This window comes from Vombatus ursinus, unplaced genomic scaffold (assembly GCF_900497805.2).
Source record: "Vombatus ursinus unplaced genomic scaffold, bare-nosed wombat genome assembly UNPS02014832.1, whole genome shotgun sequence".
NCBI lineage: Eukaryota > Metazoa > Chordata > Mammalia > Diprotodontia > Vombatidae > Vombatus > Vombatus ursinus.
This window is the reverse complement of record NW_020954610.1, coordinates 39,849,406-39,870,544: the sequence shown is the minus strand read 5'-3', so window position 1 is coordinate 39,870,544 and position 21,139 is coordinate 39,849,406. Positions and strand designations below refer to the sequence as shown.

The window sequence follows — 21,139 nt, the reverse complement described above, 5'->3', positions numbered from 1 at the left end:
AATCTATAGGTCCCTAGAAGTATCTCTGAAAACAGCTGTACAAACCCCCAAAGCTTGGGACAGTACATTCTCCACATTGGAAGCAGACTCTTACCTTAACAAAGAGTTTAAAACTCAAGTAATTGGCCGGGATCATGAGCAAACCTCGCAAAAAGAGTGAGACTATATTATCTTTGGTGACAAAGAAGATCAAAACATACAACCAGAAGAAGACAACAAAGCTAAAGCTCCTACATCCAAAGCCTCCAAGAAAAATATGAATCAGTCCCAGGCCATGGAAGAACTCAAAAGGCATTTTGAGAAGCAAGTAAGAGAAGTAGAGGAAAAACTGAGAGTGATGCAAGAAAATCATTAAAAACAAGTCAACAGCTTGCTAAAGGAGACCCAAAAAAATACTGAAGAAAATAACACCTTAAAAAATAGCCTAACCTAAATGGCAAAAGAGGTCCAAAAAGCCAATGAGGAGAAGAATGCCCTAAAAAGCAAAATTGGCCAAATGGAAAAGGAAGTCCAAAAGATTACTGAAGAAAATACTTCCTTAAAAATTAGAATAGAGCAATTGGAAGCTAGTGACTTTATGAGAAATCAAGACACTGAAAAACAAATCCAAAAGAATGAAAAATTAGAAAACAATGTGAAATATCTCATTGGAAAAAACAACTGACCTGGAAAATAGATCCACGAGAGAGAATTTAAAAATTATTGGACTATCTGAAAGCCATGATCAAAAATAAAAAAGAGCCTAGACATCTCATTTTACTGATGAGGAAGCAGAGGCAAACAGGGTTAAATGACTTTCCCAGGGTCACACAGCTAATAAGTGTCTGAGGTTGGATTTGAATTTGGGAAGATGAGTCTTCCTGACTTTAGGCCTGGCACTCTATCTACCTGGCCAACATATATGTAGCCTCCCCTAAGTATAATGTCAGCAACTGTCTTCTTTTTATGTTTGTATCCTCAGTCCTCAACACAGTGCTTGGCACATAGTGAGTAGTTAATGAATGCTTTTCTATTTTATTGTGTATATTGTTCCAGTTCTGCTTTCTTAGCTCTCCATCATTTCATAGACACCTTCTCATGTGTCTCTGAATTCTCATATGATAATTATTAGCAATAATAATAATAATAACATTTATATAGCACTTTAAGCTTTGCAGAGTGTTTTATAAGTATTAACTCATTTTATACCCAAAACAACTCTAGGAGGTAGATGCTATTATTATCATCATTTTTACAGTTAAGGAAATTGAGGCAAGCAGGTTAAAAATGACTTGTCCATGGCTAATATGGAAATACATTTTGCATTACTGCATGTATAATTGATTGCCTTCTCAATGGGAAAGGGACTGAGGGAGAGAATTGGGAACTCAAGATTTTAAAAAATGAATATTAAAATAAAGGATAATTATTTTTAAAAATAAAAAAGATTTATAAAAAAGATAATGTGGCTGAGGCCCTATTTAAACTTGGGTCTTCCTGATTCCAAGTCCCAGGCTCTGTCCATTGTGCTACCTGCCTCAGACTCACAATTCCTTATAGTTCAAATACTATTCCCAAATCACCAGACTCAGCCTTAGACTCCTTCTTCTCTTGTTCCACCTCCATCCAATTATTCAAAAACCATGAAACATCTAAACCAGAGGAAAGATTCTTGATGAATTTATAGAAGTTGTGTTTTTCTCTCTTTGCCTGTTGAGCTTTCTATGCTAATAACTTTAAAGATTCAATTGGTTGGGCTATTAATGTTTCTCTATTCTGCTTAAATTAATGTGATATAAGCTGATTCTGATAATCTGTGGAGACAAATGGGAGTGTTTGACAATCCTTGGATGAAGGTCAAAGGGTTTGCTGTAAAGAAATTCAAGAAGAGCCCTTGGCCCATCCTGTCCTATTTTCATAGGATCCTTGGAACCTAAATCTAAGGTTATATTTTCACTTTTCTTATTAATTTCAACAGGTCAAAATCAGCACCTCCTAATTTTTTTAAAAGGGAAAAAAATTGCATTGATTTCTCCTAGGGTAAGGAGAAAATGCTTTTGCTATATTACCTTCTTTAGCTCTCCTGACCACACAAGTACTCCAGTAGTTGTTTGGAATGTCTTGTCTTGTTTTTATGAGTGAGGAAGAGAGTTTTAATGTTGATCATTTAATGATCTCTTTCCCATGAAAATCCTCACCTCTTAGACCTTTAAACCTCTTTTGACTAGGGATGAGGGTGGAGGCATTGTAGCTTTACACTTCACCTCTTTCTCCCATCATGCCAATTCCTCTTAGAAGTGGGAGTTTTTCTTCAGATGTTGTAGGAGGCAGGAGTGAGGCATAGCACTGGCACCTCTCACTTAGATTGGTATGTGAGTCAAAAAGAATAATAATAGCTTATATTTAAATAACAATAGCCAACATTTAAAAAGTGCTTATTATGTGCCAGGTACTGGGCTAAGTGCTTTACATTTATTTTTTCATTTGATCCTCACAACAACCCTGGGGTGGGGGGGGGGAAAGGGGGTGGGTAATATTATTATCTCCATTTTACAGAGGAGGAAACTGAGGCAAACAGAGATTAAGTAACTTGCCTGGAGTCACACAGCTAGTGTCTGAAGTTAGATTTGAACTCAGGTTTTTCTGACTTCAGGCCCATAGACCTGTGGGAGATATCAAAGAAGGTAGATTTGGAACTAGTTGATTAACAAGAGCCAAAAGAATAATAATTAATGGGTTGATGTTATTTTGGAGAGTAGACCATAGTGGAATGGACTTGGGATCTCTTCTTGATCCTATGCTCATTGATATTTTTATCAGTGACTTAGATGAAAGCATAGTTGGTTTATTTATCAGATTTTCATATGTCATTAATATGGGTAGGATAATTAACCCATTGCCCAACAGATACAGTATTAAAAAAATTCATTACTCAGAATGCTAAAATGATAGGACAATATAAAGAGACTGAATTTCATAAGGTAAGTTGTTAAGTCCCAACATTTTGGTTCAAAAAATCAAATTTACAATTTGAAGATGAGGGAGAAATAGTAGTTCATATGAAATGAAGCTGCAGTTTTAGTGGATTGGTAGCTTGATATGATTTACCAGTTTGATATGGCAGTCAGAAATGTGGAATCCTAGACTGAACTAGAAGAGCAATAAAATTCAGAATGAACAAGGTGTTAGTTCCTGCCCAAACAATATCAGACTATTGTGCCCATTACTACTAGATTAATTGGGTACTACATTTTAGGAGTAACATTGCCCAGCAAGAGTGATCAAGATGGACTATGCCATATGAGGAATGGTTGAAGTGACTAGGGTTGAAGTGTCAAGGTTGAAGTTGAGCCTAGACAAGGGAACCTGATAATTGTCTTCAAGAATTTGAAAGATTATTTTACAGAAGAGGGATTAGACTAGTTCTTCTTGGTCGAAGACTAGAGGAGTGAGTGGAAGTTACGGAGAGGCAGATTTAGGGTAGATGGAAAAAAAAACCTTCCTAACAATTATAGCTGTCTAAACATGAAATGAATGGTCTGCCTAGGGAAAGTAGTGGGTTCACCTCTTTCTTTACCCTCTCTACCCCCCAGACTTGAAGAGGTGGCTGGATGGTGACTTGTCAGAGATGTGTTATTATGATGTTATTTGTTGTTATAGGTGTAGTAGAAGAGATGTCTGCTCAGATATAGGCTGGACTTAGTCTCTGACATCCACAGATTCTGTGATTCTATGCCTCTGTAATTTTTTTGGGAGATAAAACTAACAACAGAGTGGGGCAAAATGTGGCCATATATTATTGGAACCACCATCCATTCCAAGCCTGAAGGAATTGGTAGTAGGACAGTTTCACTTTCCCCCTACACCCTTTGCTCCCCACCTGCTTTTGGGTTTAATTGTTATTGTACATTACCAAGATATTCTGGAGAGATAGGAGAGAGGGCCAGTAAGGAACCAGAATGTAAATGCATTTTAATTCGGATGTTCCCTCTTTAATTTTAATACATGTTTTCATGTATAATATTTTTATTGATTATGCTTATGTGGATCTGTGATCTTATGGGTATGGGTACTCTAATACTACGAATTTAAATCCATCCACACTTTCTTACTCTGTATGAGTTTTATCATTGATATAGAGTTAGAAGGAACCTTAGAAACCCTCCACCTGATCCCTCATTTAAAGCTGAAGGAACAGAGGTTGTGATTTGCCCAAAGCCATACGTGTAATAAGTATCTGACATGGGACCTGAACCCAGGTATTCTGATTCCAAGTCCAGTGCCCTAGTCACTATGTTTTCCTTACCCATATTCTATGGCAAATTCTCCACAGAGGTTCTATTCAGTGTACTGGAGACCTTTTCCTAAGGCTTTTTAACTTTCCGGGAATATTCAATAAATACATACTAGATAACAGATGCTTCATGAAAATATTAAGAATTAAATGTGGTGATGTTGTTTATATATAAATGGCTAGGTGTCTAGATTATTGGACTTGGAGTCAGCATGATCTGAGTTCAAATCCTGCCTCAGATGCTTACTAGTTTAGCGTCCCTGGACAAATAAGTCTGCTTAATCTTTGCCTGTTTTGGTTTCTTCATTTGTAAAATGGAGATAATAATAGCACCTACCTCCCTAGGTGTTGTGAACGGGGGGAAATGCAATTAAGATATATAAAGTGCTTGACAAACATTATAGTGCTTTAAATATGTTAGCTATATCATGATTACTTATTCAGTGTCTTTCCACTCAGTTCAGGGCAGTTCAGTGATGTAATTTTATTAATCTTCATATGGAAAGGGGCAGCTAGGTCAATAGAGCACCAGCTCTGAAGTCAGGATGAGCTGAGTTCAAATCCGGCCTCAGTCACTTAACATTTACTAGCTGTGTGACTCTTGGCAAGTCACTTAACCCCAGTGCCTAGCCCCCCCAAAAAAAATCTTTATAGGGAAAAATTTTCAGATTTGGTGAAGATGACTTATAAATAATAATTTTCTAAAAGTGGGTATACCATAGAAGCCTCTATTTTAAACATTTGAACCAAACTTTTAATACTTTCCTATTTCACTCTGTTGTATTCTAGTAATTGTTTTTTATAAAATCCAAATCCGTAAACCAAAAGAACATAGGTATCCTTTTGTCCATCTAACTTTACTGAATCTTATATGTGAATAATTGTCTTGTGTTCAATTTAAACTGTAAATGTATAATATTTTGTCTAAACTCTCATGAAAGGATTCTGGAAGGCGAGGCCACTGGAGGGGAAGGGGAATGGGGGAAGAGGGTTTTCAGAATGCTATATTATCAGACTGTTGGAGAAGATGAAGTGGGAGAAGGTAGAGAAGAGCACAGTTGGAAACTTTTGCTTAGATAAACTTTAGAGGGTCCATCAGTAGCTGGGTGAGGTAAAAGGGGGCAATATTTAAGCTCGTTTGTTCTGTTTCATGCATCACTGGTGTGCAGTTGTAAGCCCAGGTCTTTAACAAAAGCCCAACTTTTGTTAGCTTTGTAGTATGGTATGGGAGGGGTCAGATTCAAGGCCTGGCTCTACCACTTACTAATTTTGGCCAAGTACTTCACCTCAGCTTCCTCTTCTCTAAAACAAAGTGGTTTTGACTAAGTACCTTTTCGCTCTTTCTTTCTATGACTAATGTATCATAGCAATGAGTCAGCCTGTAATGGTTGGTATAGATGAAAGGTAGGGCTCTGAAAAGCTTGGAGCAGTTCAACTGGGGTGTCTTGGGGATTCCTTTGAGTTTATTTTGTGTTCTCCTGGTTCCTGGTCCTCTAGGGAAGGCAGCCAATAGTTTGTATGACTAGTTGGTGTTTTTATAGGTATTCTACACATTTGTTGGGGTTCATCATACTTGGACTTCGGTGGTCACTGGGTAGAATGAGTTAGACAAGAGTTAGAATCAAGAAAGTACAGTAGCTGTCCAGGCTGGGGAAAGGTAAGCCAAAGGTTTTATATCTATACTCTGCAGTTAATAGGGTACAGACATAATGAGAGGTTGGGAGTTTGAAATTATTGGCGATCAATTCTGATGAGAGTGAGGTTCAAGCATTGACTGCTATACTCGCTTTCCATTTCCCCCTCCATTGTAAAAACTCTTCCTTTCTTTTATGTGAGAAAATTTGCCCCACTCTGCCTCTCCCTTCTCCCTTCTCCCAATGCATCACTCTTTCCACTCTTTCTCACTCCTCCATTTTTTTTTGTGGGGGGGATCATTCCAACATAAACTCATACCCATGCCTTCTGTCTATGTAAAATCCTTTTAACTGCCGTAATAATGATAAGGAATTATATGTATCATCTTCCCATACAGGTATGCAAACAGTTTAACATTATTGAATAATTCCTTGTGATTACTCTTTCATGTTTGCTTTTTTATGCTTCTATTAAGTCTTCTGTTTGAATGTCAGATTTTCTATTTAGCAATTTTTTGGTGCTTCCAAGGTGAGGTTGTCTGGGCAGAGATGTGGTCACTGTTCTCCTGGTGTGTGCTCTGGTCTTTATTGAGGAAGGGCCCCTGGTCCCCTCATGTTTTCTCTTTTAAAATTTATTTTTTTTAATTTAAAAGTATTTTTATTAATTAATTTATTTTTAGTTTTCAACATTCACTTCCACACGATTTTGAGTTCCAAATTTTCTCCCCATCTCACCCCTCCCCTACCCCAAGACGGCATGCATTCTGAATACTTTTTCCTCTAATCTGCCTTCCCTTCTATCACCCATCTCTCCTTCTCTTATCCCCTTCCCCTTCTATTTTCCTGTAGGGCAAGATAGATTTCTATACCCTATTGCCTGTATATCTTATTTCCCAGTTGCATGTAAAAACAATTTTTAACATTTGTTTTTAAAACTTTCCAATTTCTCTCTCTTCCTCCCTCCATACCCACTCTTGTTGAGAAGGCAAATAACTCAATATAGGATTCTATAGTCGGAATATTCTTCCGCTGTTTCCTCATTTTCCCAGCCAATTACTTGACTTTTAAACTCTTTGTTAAGGTCAGGCTCTACTTCCAGTGTGGAGACTGTACTATCTGAAGCTTCAGGGGTTTAGCTCTTTTCAGAGATACTTCTAGGGACCTGTAAATTTTCAGTTCTTCCAAGGTGGTATGATCAAAGGTGGGGTGTTTACTCTTTTCCTGGCCTGTGCTCTGGCCTGTAAGTGACCATAAGCACTCTTTTTTGCCTTGGAATTGTGAGGAGGATTCCCTCTCCACCTGCGCCACAAGCTCCAACATGCCAGCATTCTTCCTTGCCCCAGGACCGCCCCCTAGATCCAAGCATTGGCCAAACAAGAGAATCCTGTCTCAGAACCAGCAAAGAGATCCCTGCAATCCCCCTCTGATCAGCCACCTGATCCCCCTACCATCTGTGGGCCGAGAGCTCTGGAAACAACCCCTGCCACAGCTGCCACCCTGGGGCTGGAGCCAAACTGTGCTCCTCTCTCACCCAGGTCCAACAGACCTTTCCTATTGATCTTCTAAATTGTCTTTGGCATTTGTGGGTTGAGAAGTTTGCTGCCAATGATTCAGTCCTCTGGGGCCAGCTCAGGGTTTGCTGGGACCCAGTCTGTGCTGGTACATTTTGCACTGGACTGACGGTGCTACTCTCTCAGATTGGTGCAATAGACTTTTCCTCTCGACCTTCTGGGCTGGAAATTTGTTTCGCTCTGTCATTTTGTGGGTTCTGCTGTTCTAGAATTTGTTTAGAGTCATTTTTACAGGTATTTGGAGGGGTTTGAGGGAGAGCTCAAGCAAGTCCCTGTTTTTAGTCTGCCATCTTGGCTCCACCCCCCTCATGTTTCCTCTTTCAAAAATCATTTAATCTGTTGGCCACTTTCTCCTTGGGGAATGTTAGTTACTTTTAAAATTTTGTCTTTTTAAATGTCATATTTTTATCATATATTTGCCATAGTGATTTCTTCTTAATTGTTGCTTTCCCTTTGCCCCCTTCTTCAGCCAGGAGTTGTGCAGAATGCTCGCAGGCAAGAGGGGGATAGTTTCCTGTTCATCACCCATCACCCCAGGGGGGTACCCTCCCTCCTACTTTACTGTACTTCCCTTTACCTCCCTCCTCAGTGGTCTCTGCTTCCAGGATCCAAGCTGCTTGGATAAAATGAGAGTCACCAACTATTCCATCTGGTGAGACAGTGGATCACCAGGCTTTACCATCTGCCCTGCTTCTATTCTCTTCAGACTTTGACACTGTCATCTGACTATTGTATCTATTATTACAACCAAAGGAGCCCTGGACCTCACCATCCATCCACCCATCCCCTGAACCTTTGAACTTCCAGGCTTTCCCATTTCCCCTCCAGCTGAACTTTCTTTTGTGTGTTGTCTTCCCCAATTAGAGTGTCAGCTCCTTGAGAGCAGGGCCTGCCTTGATTTTTCTGTTTGTATAACCAATGCTTAGCATAGGACTTGAAACATCATCATCATCATCATCACCATTGTCTTCAGAAGCAGAATTTAAATAGCATTTTAAAGTTTACAAAACACTTTTTTTGTGTGTGTGCTTTGTTTTCAGTGAGGCAATTAGGGTTAAGTGACTTGCCCAGAGTCACACAGCTAGGAAGTATTATATGTCTGAGGTTGGATTTGAACTCAGGTTCTCCTGACTCCAGGGCCAGTGCTCTATCTACTGCACCACCTAGCTGCCCCACACTTTTTTTTTGAACAAATATCTCTTCATTTAAGCCTCACAACAACCTGGGAGGTGGATACTATCATTACCCCCATTTTACAGGTAAGGAAACTGTGACAAGTTAAGTAACTTGGCCAGGGTCACACAGTTAAACAATTGTCAGAAACTGGATTTTAACTTAGTTCTTCCTGACTCCAAGTCTCACATTCTGTTTACCCTGTCACATAGTAACTGTTTAATAAATGCTTTTTCATTCTTTCCTTCCTTCTTTCAAAAGAGCTTTCCTAATTGTCTTAGGTAATCTCCACTTCCCCATCACTTCATCTTTATTTTGTCAATAACCACCCTACAAGCCTTACACTTACTTGTGAAATTACTGAACCTCCTCTACTTTTCCCTCCCTTCTTTTTTTCCTCTTCCTTTCTTTTTTGAGGCTGGATATCCTCAACTTGCCCAAGAATGAAGGATGGAAGTGCCCACTCATGGTCTGATCCTACTGCTGATTGCATGGAAACTTTGAACTGCTCTGTTTCCAACTTCGTCTAGTTCAGCTGGCATGACACTGGTATACTGTCCAGGTTTCACAGGCTTACAACAATGAAGTCAATACAACATCTCTGTAGACCTTCAGTTTGGTAGTCAGTCTAAACTCTTCTTTTCCACACTTTCCTTCAGAGCTTTCCAAACACTGAGCTAACTCTGGTAATTGTGTGCATCAAACTCATTGATGTGTACATTCCTGAAAGGCATACTGCCAAGGTAAGTGAACTTATCCACAGTATTCAAAACTTCTCCATTTGTGGTAATTGATGGTTTTATGTATGAATGGTATGGTGCTGGCTGGTAGAGCACCTGTGTTTTCTTGGTGTTAATTGTTAGGCCAAAATTGGCACAGCAGCAGGGAATTGATCCATACTTTGTTGCATCTCAGCTTCAGAGGCTGCATTGAGTGCACAATCATCTTCGAACAAAAAATCATGAACCAACTCTCCCTCCACTTTAGTCTTGGCTTGTAGCCTTTTCAAGTTAAATAATTTACCATCAGTATAGTAGCTGACCTTGATGTTGTTTGAATTGTCTTAGGAAGATTCTGAAGATCACCTCTGAAGATTACCTAGGACAATTAGGAAATTAGGTAAGGTACCAGCCACTGAGGTCCTTTCTCAAACTAAATGCCAAGCATTCAAACTCTACTTCAGAGAGCACAACTCTGATGGGTTGGCCATGTTGTTCAAATGCCAAACATATACTTGCCTAAAAAACTTTTATTGAGAACTCACACAAGCCAAGTGCTCACATGCTGTTCAGAAAAAGTAATACAAGGACACTCTGAAGAAGAACTCAAGAACAACTCTTCCTGAAGAATTTTGGAATTGATTGCATGGCATGGGAGACACTGGCACAGGACCATCCAGCATGATGCCCTCATCAGAGCTATGAACAAAACAGAAGTTGAAGCAGCTTAAAAAAACACAAGATGCACAAATTTAGAGAATCCACTCCAAATGTTCACATGGACTATTTGTGCCCAACCTGTGAGAGAGCATTCCAAGGTCATATTGATCTGATCAGTAACAGTTGGACACACTGTAATTTGATGATATTTTGTCATTTTGATCTTCTTTGAAAATGAAGGACAACAACCAACCAACTAGTTTAATTCACCTCTCCAGCCTGGTGCCCTGGAGCTTACCATATTGGTGCCAGATTTAGCTCAAAATTCCTGAGCTCAAATAATTTATCAGCCTAAGTGCCCCTAGTATCAGGGATTATGGGCATAGATCACCACACCTGGCTAGCTTAGTTTCTTATTTGTATCCCTTGAACCTAGCATAGTGCCTGGTACCACTATTTAATAAAAGTCGATTGACTTTTATTATATAATATATTATATGTATAATATAAAATATTATAATTATTATATGTTTATGTATTACATTTATATTATATATAAATTATATAATTATAATAATATAACACATAATAAAAATTATCAATTTACTTAATCCCTTAGTGTCCTTAGGTATTTAAGACCATAAATTACAAATAATTGCCTGTTTTGGTGGACAGAATTTCCATGCCAGAAATTCTTTACATTGATGAAGTCACAGTCTAGATCAAAATGGTTTGTAAATATGGTACTTTAAGTTTCTGCCTTTTATCAACCACCTCATAAAATCATGAGACAAATAGATTCAGAGTCAGAAGGGACCTTACAGGTCATGCGGGCCAATCATCTCATTTTACAGATAAGAAACGTGACTTGTCCAAGGTAGCAAATAGTAGTCAGAATTTGAACCCAGGTCTTCTGACTGTAAATCTTTTACTCAAAAAATTTAATTAATAATTTAATGGACTGGTATGGCTTGTTCATTCATTTTCTGATGACTTCTGACTTTCCTGCAACTATTTGTAGCAGATTTTTGTTTCTTTTTGCCATTTCTCTTGTTAATTTTTAGAGGGGTACATGCAGACCTAGGATTCTTTATAACCTCTCATTCTACCATCCTCTCCATCTACATGTTTTGTTGGTAAGAAAATTAAGTATGAGAAAAATGAAATGATTTGCTCAAAGACATATAGCTTTTAGTACCAGAGACAAAAATTTAATATAGTTTCTCCTGACTCCACTGACTTTTTTATGCTTTATACTGAGCATATGGTTCAAGTCCATGGTTCAGATTTGGACTTGGTTCATACCTCAGTGATAGCCTGGCTGTATTCAGATGCCACCTGACTCTAAGAACATCTGCCTCTGCCCTCACCTCCATGGCAGCCAAGCTGTTTGATAAACCAATGTCAGATTTGATATTATTTTGAATTCTTAAACAAGGTAGCTCCCTCAAAGCTGAACTTTACCTTTCTAACAATTATTTGGGATATTCATTTCCATTTTAAAAAAATTTTCTAGATGATTAATAACTTTTTAAAAATTAGGAGGATATATTGTGGTTAGGGGAAGGAGTATAAATAAGTCCTCAATGTGACCTATAAATGTGTACATTCAATTTTAAGCATGCAAATAATAACGTTTGGCTACCCTAACTTAAAAAGCTATTTTTGCACATGTGTTTTTTAACATCTTTAGTAACTAAGAAGTAGTTAATACAAAAATATCCAAAACCTAAATCTCTGAAGAAAATGCCATAATAAATACATGCTTGAATGTGGTATTTTAGTCAGATTTATTTTATTCAATGTGTTATTGTCCTTACATGTTTTTATGAGGGAGTTAATACAAAGAGCACACTTTTAGAAAATTGAATAAATAAATAAATTAAAAAACTGAGCAATTCTACTTATGGAAGGACTGTGAATTCTTTCCAGTATTTAATAATACAGAATTCTTTTCTTAATGAAAGTCTTAGTTTACAAGCCCAATTTTGACCTTGTGGATGAAAACATTAGAAAAGAATAGATAGATTGTTCTAAGAAAATCTTTTTACTTTAAAATATTTATATGCCTTGGAAAAGAAATCTTTGTAAGAGAAGTCCCTTAAGATTAATCTGACCTTCACATAAGTAAAAACAGCTTAAAATGAAAGGCATAGATAGTATGATATAGTGAAAAGGATGCTTGTTTTGATCTCAGAGGACCTGGGTTCAAAAACACTATAACTTGTATGAGCTTGAGGAAATCACTTAATCCTTTCAGGTCTCGGTTTCCTCATTTGTAAAAAAAAGGGTCCTAAATCTACGTTAGCAGACTTTGTAACCCTTTGTAACCCTTTGCACCCTAGATGGTGCAATGGATAAAGTGCAGGCCCTGAAGTCAGGAAGACTCATCTTTTTGAGTTCAAACCTGACCTCAGATACTTACTAGTTGTGTGAGACCCTGGGCAAGTCACTTATTATTTGCCTCAGTTTCCTCATCTGTAAAATGAGCTAAAGAAGGAAATGGCAAACCACTCCAGCATCTTTGCCAAGAAAACTCCAAATGGGGCCACAAAGACTCGGACACAACTGAAATGATTAAACACCAACAATGTAAAGCACCTACTGTGTGTTAGGTGCTGGGCATATAGAGACAAAACTGAAATATTCCCTGTCCTCAAAGAGTTTACAAGTTTAATTTGAAATTTTTTTGTTGTGTTATGCAACTTTTCTAATTTGAGGGAATTCTCTCATCTCTAATGTGATGCATCGGTGGAAAGTCTATGTGTTAGACCAGAGGCTATTATTCAATGTAACTTCCTCTCAGAATTGACCGGAGCTATGGTGCCCCTCCCATTTTTTTCCCTCTCAGAGGTGACAATTGTAGTCAGAAATGATTACACAGGAAAATTCCTGTGTAAAATTTCTGCTAACCATTTGCTGATCAGCCTATGGGAGCAATGCCAATTAATACCATGGAACCCAGGCTGTCTAAGGCAAATATTAGAAATTTTTCCAAGATATTTTGCCCAACTGTTTAAAGTAATCATTTTTCACTATTATAACTGTTATTAGGGGCAGCTAGGTAGTGTAGTACATAAACACTATCTTTGTGACCTTGGGCAAATCACTTAACCACTGTTTGCCTCCATTTTCTCATCTGTAAAATGGGAATAATGATAGCACCTACCTCCCTGAGTTCTTGTGAGGATAAATGAGATAATAATTTGAAATGCTTAGCACAGTGCCTGGCACATAGTAATTGCTATGTAAATGGTTGTTGTTATTGTTGCTGTTGTTTTTATGTTCCAGGTAGGTATAAACTCAACAGGGATCTGGCCAGTGAGGGCACAGTTCTTCAGAGCATGTACAGTATGCTCTGCCTTACGGCATCACCTACATGGATATTTGGTGAAGCTGCATCTGGAAGTCCATGATAGTGATGAGTAATGGAGGAACCTGGGCCTCAGCTTCAGAGCATACGCAAGTTTTCTGTAATTGGTTCCTGTTGCTTACTATGTGGTCAAGAAGAGTTTTTGATTGATTACTGAGTTGGAACTAGGCATACATAAAATAATAATAACTGCCCACATCATGTTGACTCTCTCTTTCCTGGGGGTAATCAAGGTTTACATGCTGTTAGCCTCTGGATGATGAGAGAGACCTCAGATCTTCTTTTCCCCACAGGAGCTAACAGTAAGCCTTGAACATATGGCCCAGCTGTTTTTCTATCTCTGTTACATCAATTCTAGAAGTGAAGGAGTTTTGGAAAGGGCTTTTGAAAAGTTGGAAGAGCTAGCCATTGTAGGTTTAGGAACTAGAATCTATACTAGAGTTTGCTGATAGCCAACCCCAGTATGCCCATGTGGCCTGAGGACCCTGGTAGCTGAGAAAAAGGGTCTTGCTGCTAGTAGAGTTGAATTTGGAAGTGAAGTTAGTGATGGCAGGTTTTCTGTAGTAACTGCTTTAAGTTTGAAACAAGTGATAAGATGTTATGTCCTATGGGAACAAGCTGATAGAGGGAGAAAAAAGTGTGTCCCCAGCAGGAAGAAATGCTTTATAACTTCTACTTTTGCTGTATCTTCTCAGTAAATATCCCTTAGTAAAAGCAAATTGTTGTTAATTGGTTAAATGCTATCGGGGCAGTAATCTGTGGGTCAATCTGTGCTATAGGGGAGATACTAATTGTAACTGACAATATTGGGGAGAATGCATTAAGGGGGGCTCCGTCAATAGCATTAGAAAGATACTCCAACAATTCAGGAATACCTTTAGTTCCTCAAGTGAGAGATCTAGCTGCCCTCTAGGGATACAACTTGGCAGTGTGAGTAGGAGTTGGGATAAGTATTCTCCCTAATTCTATGTAAGCTATATATGGGGCTCATTCATGATACATAGTAGGCTCTTCAAAGTTGTAGGAACCAACTGGAGAGATTGTTCATGTGTGACTACCTTTTAAGTAGTATTTCCTAAATTGCTTTAATAAGAATAGTTGGTGTAAAATATTCCCCTTAAAAGTGATGGTCTCTCACCAGTGCATTTGGAGTCCAGGAAGAAAGTGAGCAAAAGGATAACTCTGACCTCCCAGAAGTACTTTTACTGGTGTCCTCAAGGTGTTTCCCCTTGGATACGGTGTAGCTGTTCTTCTGAGCTCCTCATAGTCTTAAATTTGTCTTTCCTCATCCAGCCTGTCCTTGATTTCTGATGCAGATGCTGCCATCAGCCAGTGGTATCCCAGGAATAATGCCAGGATTCCAATGGGAAGACGGGAAGTCCCAAGTTCTCTGGACCCTTCAAAGCTCAAGCTTCAAGGTCTTTCTTGGGACAAGGTGGGAAGGAGAAGGCCAAGATACTCTCCTTCCCTCACTCCTAGTCATTCCTCCTCAAGGGCTTGGTTGAAAGTTCTCTCACCCTGAGTTGCCAATGATTTAACTCTCTTAGGTAGCAAACTGGCTCACAATTTTATAGAATGACTGATAATGTATGACCAAGTTTCTTCAGTCTATACAAACACATTTCCTATGCACTGTCATTCCAGTTCATACAATGGCTTTCAATGACTTTGCTCAAATATTTAGTCCAGAATCTTTAATTGATTAAGATGTATTTTCGCCTGGTTAATGTATCATGGCATAGAATCTTATCCTTTGCTTTAAGTATGATGGTATAATTGGCCAACTGATCAGTAACCCCCACCCTTACATGCAAATGGATGCTTGGAAAGATCACTGAAACTGTTATAAGTAATTCAGGCACAAAATGAACACCTGTTACAGAAGGAAAGATTCCTTCAATAAGGTGGTTTTTTTTTAAAATTTACTTATTTAACTAGAGATGTATTGGGAAGGAAAACTGAATAAATTTTTCGGTTTGGATGACTAATAGTTAGTAACTACTGGTTCCTTTCTGCAGTTCATTTTGCCCATGCAAGTACAGTTTAATTTAGAGTCTTATTGGGTATTCAGACAACCATGAAATATAGTTTCTACATATAAGATATAAAATTTGTGTGTGTGTGGGGGGAATTGGTAACATTTAGTTAGCAGGACTCCAAAGAAGTCATGAAAGAATTGTCAAAATTTCTCTTAATTTTTTGCCATACCTTTGGCCAAAGTAAGGAGTTCACCAAGAAAGCTCTATGTCCTAACAATCCAAAACACTGCCTGCTACTTTTTTAGCAAAATATAGCCTTTGAAAGAGCGAGACTTTTAAATGGGAAAGTATGTTTTTCATTTCAGTTCTTCTAGAAGCATGGAGGCTTTCTGGATCAATTATTACTAGCCCTTATTTAGAACTAAATCACCTCCTGTGCCATTAGTACTTGAAAGATTATCAGCCTCAAAGATTTATCTGAGGATTAACAAATTGGAGTGTGTGCATTAGATAACTAGGCTTAGGACAGACCATGATTGTCCTGAAAATCATTTTCGTTAGTGCTTTATTCAAAGATCCACAGAATTATGTAACACTTGACGTTTCAGGGGAATCCAGAAGGGCTTCTTTTTTGTTGTTGTTGTTGGGGTTTTTTTGGGCCATTTTCCCCTTGCAAAGATATTTTTATAACTGTAGCTTATAATACGTAGTACACTCCAAAAAACCCCAGCAGCTCACAGTACAGAGATTACTAAAACTGCTGTCACTGAACACTGCTTTTAATTTATGCATCCCTGTGCTGATGTGCTGAGAGAGAGACAGACAGAGAGAAGAGATGAGGTATAAGAAATATATCACAATATTGGAAGCTGCAGTTGGCATCACCCCACTTAACAAGAGAGAACTCCTTCCTGAAAGCCGCAGACATGTGAATCTTTGGCAGCGCCCCGGGTAAGCACAATAGGCAAAGCAATTGAGAGAGGTAGCTATTGTAATGATGCCTAAACACGGATATCTAGTGAATGTCTCATGGCAGAGGATTGAAACAAATAGAAAGTAGTAATCTCTGTAATGCAGTTAATAAATGCTAAGTTGTTAATTGAGGAAAGTTGCATGATCTCCTTGTGAGATATAGCTTTTTAGAATTAGAACCAAGTGATGAAACTTGGGGTATGGTGCTCTAAAGAAATTCCTTAATAGCTAAATCCATCAACTGAGTTGATGTACCTATATCTTAGAGAAATTAAATTGAGGTATTTACAACCTAGATACTTGTTAACTTTCAGACTTTAAAACCAAAAATTCAAATTATAGCAACTCTTAGAGAAGAAAAACTTAACTTTATGCAACTAAATATATTTTTCTGTTAAAAACTACACTTGCATACTTTTTTTTTCTGATAAGTATGTCCTTATTTTTTTTTAATTTCTTCAGTGTAGAGAAAACCTAGTATGAAAATTCCTTTCTCCAGTGCAGATCTTCAACACACTTGTAAGAGTTTTACAGAGTTTTCTGGGGAATCATAGGATCATATGTTTAGAGCCAGAAGGGACCTTAGAGGTCATCTTATCCAACTTATTATTGCATATGAGGAAACTGAGTCTCAGAGAAGTTAAGACTAAGACCTTTAGAAATGAGGTGATTTGCCTGTGGTCACACAGCTAGTATACACATATCAGGACTTGAACCCAAATCTCCCTAGCTGCAAAGCCTGCTCTCTATTCATTTTATTACATTGCTTTTCCTATTCTGTTAATTTAATAAAAACACATTTTTAATACTGTATTGTTACTAAAAGTTCTACTCATTCAATATATCTGAGGATTATAGTGTTTTTTCCCTTTCTCTTATTAACTCCAGTAGCAATAGTATAGTTTGTGTTTAATAAATGATTGTTGACTTAATTATAGACCATCTTCTTAACTTTTCTCTAAACTCTCCCATTTATGCCTTTCCAATGTTGATCACTAGATAAACATATCTTTATTTAAAATGTTTATGTTTAAATACTTAAATGTTAAATGTTTAAATACTAAATGAGCTATTCAGTGATACTTGAAAAAGAGTCCAGGAAACTATAGCAAAAGATATTTGTTAATTGGGAAAAAAAAAATTGAAAATTGTATAGAAATCTTAGAGGGAGCTTTAGAATGATTTGAGTAGTTCTCTTTCATTACTTTTTCCAAAAAAAAAAAAGGTGATATGTACATATACATTTTTGTGATATGTTTGTGTGTCTATTCTATGTATTTACCAAATATATGATAATTAAATTGTTTCACATGGGCAGCTCCCCAGGTATCTTGGAGAAGGAATGTGACTATAGATTTGGTAGCCTATGCATTATATACCTATATCTTATAGGCAGCTGGGTCAGTGGTAGTTGGTCAGAACTTCCATTGGGGGTTAGAGGAAGAGAACATTGATGCAAAAATGTTGAGAGTTGGGTTGGCTCTGCCATGGTGCTCTGTCTATGGAGAGATCCTATTAAAATTGAACTAGAGAATTTCTGTCAGGTAGACTGCAGGACAGAGAATTCTTTTTTTTTTGGGGGGGCTAGGCAATACAGTTAAGTGACTTGCTCAGGGTCACACAGCTAGTAAGTGCCTAGTGTCTGAGGCCAGATTTGAAATCAAGGTTGTCCTGACTCTAGGGCCAGTGCTCTATTCACTGTACCACCTAGCTGCTCCGAGGACAGAGAATTCTTGAGAGAATACCATCTCTAAAACTCTAGTTTGGCCTTGAAGATCTGTTCCATTGTATATACACAGCTCTAGGCCTTTTCCATCCTTACTGTTTCAGCATTTTATGACATAATTCAATGTTCAGAAGTTCTGGACTACTAGATTTCTGCTTCTCACTTATTTGGTTTTAATAATAACACTACTATCAGTAACACACATACATGATACTTTAAGGTTTACATATTTACTTGTAAAGAGTGCCATGTATGTGGTATTCCTTTGTATACCACATGACCATGGGCTAGAGGTACAAAATTAGCATTGTATGTAATATCATAAATGCTGGGTTGTTATTTTGGTAAGCTCTTGTACGTTTTTTATTCCCCACAGTATGTTCAGTTAGTAGATTTCAAGAAATATTTCTTAATTTCTTTTTTAATAGTTTCATTAAGATCCCATATGCAAATAGAATAGTGTAAATGGCACCAGTGAGGGAGTTGAGAAAACCCATGTTTCTTCAGAAGCTTTTGTTAATTTTTCAGCTCTTGATACCTCTGTACATATTTTCTCACCTACAGATTACTTTTAAAAATTGCCAGCTCTCTTATTCCTCAAAAATTTTTCCTACTTTTCTAGTTTGCTATATGAAATGACTTATTTTCTAAAGAATTACCTAGTCTAGAGGCCTTCAGGTAATGATGTTTTATTTTAGAAATTATTGACCTACTATCTTTTTAAGCTCCTTGCCTTTCTTGGAGCAAATACAACAAAGCAATAGCAAGAGAGGTGTTAAAAACTGAAACTTTATCCAGGACTAAAACTAGACCCAGGAGGGATAAAATGCTGATGGCTGATTTAATTGGAAGAACAAGAATAATTCTGAAGAAAAACATCATTATATTTTGAGTAAATACATTTTCATGTCAGAGTCAAAAGTTTAATCAAATTCATATTGATTTGCTTCGCATTTATTTCTCTTTGAAAGGAATAATAAAAATTATTTATGTGTTGGGTTGTTAATCCCATTGACCTCCTTGTGGCTGTCCAGATGGTTTTGCTTTAGTCTATTCCTAAATTTCCTGCTGCTTCCTGGAACAGGAAAACATGTACCCAGCCTGTAAAAATAAAAACACTACCTTTTCTTACATTCCATTTCATTGTTCAGGGAATATTGACATAGATATCACAGAATCTCTTTGTCCAGTAATTCAAAAAGCATGTCCAATATGAGCTAGAAATAACACCATTCTTCATCCCACATATAGTTACTATTCTGCATAACAAAAGGCTAAAATGACCCAGTCCCCATCCGGAAATAAGTTTGCCATTTGTGATTTTTGAAATACATGCAGAATTAATGCAACTATATTTTTTTAAAAAACAGGATTTGGGTACTTTGCCTTGCTTCTGTAAATTTCTTTGGGAGGGAGAAAACCACATTGACTGTGTTCTAATAAATTATATTACGAGGCAAACTAGTAAGTATAAACATGACTTAATATCCCAAACCCTAACAGGATAAATTACTTTAAATAATGGTTGGCTTTTCTTTTTATTTCTCTTTCTGCATGTTAACTTGTCTGCTGACTTCTTTTTAAATTGAAGGATTAATTTTGTATTGATAGCTTATTTCTTGAGAATTCTCTGACTGTTGACTATAAATTGCTATATGGTTGTTCAAATTTTCTTCCTTTCTTCCAAATGTATGAAATACATTTGCTTCCTAAGATGCAACATATCACTCCATCTCATAGTCATCATCAAAAATTCAGAGCTGGAAAAGACCTTAGAGGCTATTAGGTCTAACCCTTTCACTTTATAGATGAGGAAACTGATGGACAGAGGAGTTAAGTAACTTTCCTAGGACCACACAGCTAACACATACTAGTGGAAATTTATCTTGTTTCATTTAAAGTCCTTTTTCTTTTCTTTTCAGGCAATTGGGGTTAAGTGACTTGCCCAGGGTCACACAGCTAGTAAGTGTCTGGGGCCAGATTTGAACTTGAGTCCTCCTGACTCCAGGACTAGTGCTCTATCCACTGTGCTATTGTGCCACTGTGCCCTAAAGGCCTTTTTCTTTATAAGCTTCCAGGATCTCCACACAGATAACTTTGTTTCACCCTGTAATTGGCCAAATTTGATGTCTTTTTCAGGGAGAGGAATACCACTTTGCTGTCATCTCCTTGTGAGTGGGACTGGCAACCCAGTTGTACCTCCAGGTACAAATACTCTACACATCATAGACTTGTGCCAACTGACAGACTGCCTTGCCAGGTACTTGCTAACACATGTTTCTTTTAAAGTTTGATTGACGTCTTCTGTTTTGACATCACAAATCCTTTCCATGTACCCCTCTCCTCCCCAACCTTAGCCAAATGAGCCTTCCCTTTGTAACGAAGAGAAACAATTAAGCAAAACCAATTGACAGTCATAGTAGCCACAGTGTATACAAACATTGTATACTGTTAGCCTCACGTCCCTTTACCTAAAGGAGTGAGATGGATGATGATTCCTCATCTCTTTCGGGAGCCACAAATGATTATTATAATTACTTAGCATTCACTTCTTCAAATGTATTATTTAAGCTTAGTTTATTTGTTATCCATCATCTAAAAAAAAAAAAACTAGTAAAATTTGCCATGTCATGGCTAGTTACTAGTACCCTCTTTTAATTTTGTTGGGTTTTTTTTGTTTGTTTTCTTTGTTTTTCTGGCTAGGCAATGGGGTTAAGTGACTTGCCCAGGGTCACATAACTAGTGTTATGTGTCTGAGGCTCAAGTCCTCCTGAGTCCGGGGCTGGTGCTCTATCCATTGCGCCACCTAGCTGCCCCGCCTCTTAATTTTGGAGATAAAATAGTTGAACAAAATGTAGTCATTTTAATGGATAAGATCTTAGCTGTAAAAATAAATAAGTGAATGAATGAATGAACTTCTGCCTGCAACCAAGGTCTCAACTGACAGAAGAATGGTTTTTCATAGTCAGGCAATCAGCTATTTGTTGAGTACCTATTCTGTTGTTGTCACTGTCTAAATTATTCCCCCCAGTTGTTAGTGCTCTCCTACCCTTCTATCA

At 37.6% G+C, this 21,139-nt stretch overlaps 1 protein-coding gene across 2 annotated transcripts in view; it reads left to right on the top strand.

The window, feature by feature from the left end:
- TJP2 (tight junction protein 2) overlaps window positions 1–21,139 on the top strand; it is a 156,486-nt gene that overhangs the window by 6,670 nt on the left and 128,677 nt on the right. Inside the window, exon 1 of one of the 2 annotated variants that reach the window (XM_027839262.1) lies at window positions 20,223–20,340. The exons of the other annotated variant lie outside the window; for it this stretch is intronic. The gene's annotated coding sequence lies outside the window, so the exon portion shown is untranslated. Of the gene's footprint in view, window positions 1–20,222; window positions 20,341–21,139 lie in introns of those variants that run through there. 2 annotated transcript variants of the gene reach the window in all.